At 40.2% G+C, this 4391-nt stretch overlaps 1 pseudogene; it reads left to right on the top strand.

The window, feature by feature from the left end:
- Nucleotides 1-1281: 1281 nt before the first annotated feature.
- LOC127124216 ((+)-cis,trans-nepetalactol synthase NEPS2-like) lies at nt 1282-2070 on the top strand (annotated as a pseudogene).
- The last annotated feature ends 2321 nt before the right edge of the window (nt 2071-4391 follow it).

Below are 4391 nucleotides of genomic sequence, written 5' to 3'. Positions count from 1 at the left end.
TGAGGTAGATTTCCATATATTTCAAGGCTTATCAAATGATTTAATCCTTGTAGACACTTGCTTGAGCTTGAGATGAGGATTGACTTATATTCCATTTGGTTTCCATTATCAGGAGAGTCAAGTCCATCAAACCCTAATAATCTGGTTTGCATCTTTAATCGCTTTATACTTGACTTTAGTTGTTGTTATCATTAAATTATTAATTGTCAATTATTAAATGAATGTTCATCATTAATAGTTATCATCATCAAAAGCATGTTCTATGATTTGGAAAACAAGGTTCCATAAAATTTACTTTTTCTGCTAACGCAACAGTCATATCTCCTAACAATTTGTAGGATCTCTTCTAAGTCATCACAAAGACGAACTTCATGGAAATGTTTAGGGCGATGCGATGAAAAACTATATCTACATCTATTCCGAGTATATCATAAGGTATTTGGGAGGATATATCCATGATCTTATGTTGTATGAGACCTATTTTTTCCTCCTTAGTTTATATAAAAAAGGTACCAAGTTTCTTGGTTTAGAAGCTTTGGTTCCTAATTTGAACTTCTTTGAGGTTCGCGGTGGGGACTAGTCGGTCTTTTATATACTCTTTCCTTAGGTCTAAATCTATGAATTTGATTCCATGACTGCTTGGCATTAATGAAGGATTTCTAGTAATAACTACCTTTTTTTTATCTTGAGGCTATCTCGATAACATTTCCCGACTATCTCTTCATCTTATTTTATAATCTCAACTTGTATATTGTCTAGAGGGTATTTCAAGACGAGGTAAAGTATGGAAAAGTTTTCACTTCAATAAGTAATTCGCGCCTAAAATCTCAATATGTATATTGAAGGCAATGACATGCTCTTAGAGACTGCTCTTTCCATCAAACACTACTAGTGCGAGGGTTTGAAGTTCCTCGGTATTAGAGGTCTTATATTTTGGCCAAGAGGGGTTAAGGGTCCTCGATCTCTATCCCTCGTGTAGTCTATCGTGGTCAAGTAGAAAAGAGATTAAAATAATAAGCACTTCATAAATCTCAAAGTAAACGTGTATTAACAAATCAAATCTAATAATGCAACTCTCTGATGTAACAAGCTACTTCTTTCATCTATCTCAAAGTAAACGTGTATTAACAAATCAAATCTAATAATGCAACTCTCTGATGTAACAAGCTACTTCTTTCATCTTTATAAGATATTCCCATTATAGTAGTTTAGTACAATTAGATACAATAACTATTTCTTCACAAATACAATTAGATACAACAACAATATTTGCATCCAAACATGGCAGAAGCTTCTCTAAGATTATCAGGCAAAATAGCCATTGTTACAGGAGGTGCTAGCGGAATTGGGGAAGCGACCGTGTGTCTTCGCTAACTAAGGCGCGTGTATGGTTGTGATCGCTGACATCCAAGACGAGCTTGGCAATCAACTAGTTGCGTCCATTGGCCTTCAAAGATGCACATACATCCACTGCGACGTTTCAAACAAAGATCAAGTAAAAAATCTCATTCAATCAACTGTCAATACTTATGGACAGATAGATATAATGTTCAGTAACGCCTGAGTCACTAGTCTGGCCGATCACACAGTGCTGGAGCTTGATGCCTCCGTTCTTGACAGTTTATTAGCTGTCAATGTTCGAGGAATGGTGTTATGTGTGAAACATGAAGCAATGGTGGAAGGGACCATTAGGGGGAGCATTGTGTGCAAGGGGAGTGTTACTGGTAGCAACGGAGGCCCGACTGCATCAGGTTACACGATGACAAAGCATGCAGTGTTGGGACTAATGTGTGATGCGAGTGTGCAACTAGAAACATATGGGATAAGAGTGAACTCTGTCTCGCCGAATGCATTGGCAACACCTTTGACTTGTACGTTGTTGGGAAAGAGCGAGGGTGATGCACAAGAGATTTATAAAAAACATGTGAGGCTTGAGGGAGTGGTGTTCACGCCGAAACACGTGGCGGATGCTATATTGCTTTTGGTTTCTAATGAGGCTGAGTTTATTACTGGTCTTGATCTTAGGGTTGATGGTGGATTTGTTTATGGAAAATAGTGATTTGTGCATGATTAATATGGTTTTCGAAACCCCTCTTTCTATTTTTTGGTTATGCATTTCTTCTTCTTCAAAGGATTTCCTCACCTCTCTCTTTCTTAAGGAAATGCTTCACCTCGATTTTTTCCAACTTCTTCTTTGAATATTGTCGCATCCGCGAAAAACAACCGGCGGGTTAAAACAAAACAACACAGAGCCGCCACCGTGCGTTATTTATCCCAAAAGAGGGAAAGGAAACGCTCAGAGTAAACCTGGAAAGGAAATGGTCTCGCGACCAAAGAGAAAGGGTACGGGAGTCGGTTACACGAGGGGAAGGTATTAGCACCCCTCACGTCCGTCGTACTCGACGGGATCCACGTTCTAAAAAAAGAAAAGGTTGCTAAAACATCACACACACACACAAGGAACGCAGGTGGGGTTAAGAGGAAGAGGGCTCGCTAGGACATCGCGTCCTATGCCTACGTATCTCGTCTGGAACGAGAATCAGAGCTGCCGTAGTTCGGCTCACGCACGCCGAAACAAACACACGCATAAAAAGGCAAACTTGGAGCCCGAACGCCAATCACTGGACTTACATCGGCATCCGAACCAAACACACGCACACTGGAACCCGAATGCCACTCGATGGACTTACATCGGCTTCCAAGCACACAACAACCAAACAAGTTAATAGGGAGTCGGGAACTCGAGCCTATAACTGTCAAGCACACACACAAAAAGAAAACAAAGTGCCCGGAGAGACCTCGCACGGTCTCCTGCCTACGTACCTCATCTGGTATGAGGATCAGGGCGACGTAGTTCCCCCCAACGGGGGAGAAAGACTAGCCAGACACAAAGGGAAGACACACTACCAGGGAGCTGTACTCGAGCCTAGTGTTATCATGCATCATTGCCCTATGTTATGGTTTCTACCTACTTGCACAACAGCAAGCTAATCCTATCCAGGAAGAAAGCAAGCATGCAAGCATAAACAAAGCAAAGCAAACATTTCAGATAGCACACACTATATCCAGTCAAGTGAGGCTCAAACAATGGGTCAGACTGCCAAGGCAAGTCATCTGTACAAGGGTAGTGTTAGCTCTTAACCTTGATATTGAGAGTCAGGGTGAAGCCAGATGAAAGGTGAGTGAAGATTAGACTTCACAGCTCTTATCCCTGTCCAGGGAGAGCTTCAGACAAAGGAGTGTGGGTTCAGAAAGGAGGAACCCTTCTACACTCAAGACACTGACACAACTGTACAATGTACAAGATCTTGGGTTTGTGTCCCAATGCATCAACACAGTGGTGTGAGCAGAGGGACGACTCAACAGAATAGTGGGAGATAGACTGCATATCTCTATGATCCACCAATTGCCTTAATCAAGGTCTTTACCTGCTTGGGGACAAAATTAAACAATCACAAACATCGCCTCTTAAGGAGGACTTCAGACAGTTGCCTGGCCAAGTAACAGGCCAGGTCTTCCAGACTACATGGAGAATAGAAATTCTACCTCAATTGGTTTAAAAACCAAGCAACAGCAAGCAAGTTCTCAAGGAACTGTAAGCAACTAAATGTACCTGAAATCAATCAAGTATCATCAGTACTCAGACAAACCAACAGTAAACAGCAAATGTTAATCTGTACAGTCAAACACAAGTTAATGCACACAAGTGCAAGCCATGAGCTCAAACTCAAGCATCAAACCCTACAACACAAAGTCAATGTTAATCATAAACAATTCACAAGTCAACTTAATTTAATCAGCTTGCAATTTTCTTCTTAAGCCTTTTGCATTTCTTCCTGAAACACAATTCAAAAGTGAGAAACAAGACCACTAGGCCAAGCCTAGGGTCCAAAGGGGATGAAAAATCCAAAACAGCAAGTGAAAATTATCCATAATCTCATTCAAACAAATCAAAAGCAAATGCAATTGGTCCCATGCTCATATCAATCACCATTATCATTTTATGCACAAAATAGCACCCAACATGCAATTTGCAACTCCAAATGACCAAACAGAACTATCTCAATCAAATCCACATCAAAACAATTCAATTAATTCCACAAAAATTCACACCTAAACAGGACACATTCAATGGATAGCATGTCAATTTTCAGCTCAATTGGACAAAAGGAAGTAGGTCAATGAAAATCAAGAAGTTCAGACAATTTCAAACAAGCCAACACAAGGCATCAACACAAGCATCAACTTCCAAAAATCATAAAACAGTGACACAACAAGATAAATGAATGGGATTAAAACCACAATGACCTATAATGTGTCTAGAATCCACATGTCAAATTTCACATCCATCAAATTAATCATGAGAATTTCACAAGCAAAATACAATCATG

This window comes from Lathyrus oleraceus, chromosome 1 (assembly GCF_024323335.1).
Source record: "Lathyrus oleraceus cultivar Zhongwan6 chromosome 1, CAAS_Psat_ZW6_1.0, whole genome shotgun sequence".
Taxonomy (NCBI): Eukaryota; Viridiplantae; Streptophyta; class Magnoliopsida; order Fabales; family Fabaceae; genus Lathyrus; species Lathyrus oleraceus.
Note: the sequence above shows the minus strand (reverse complement) of the source record. Positions and strands in the feature narration are given on the sequence as shown.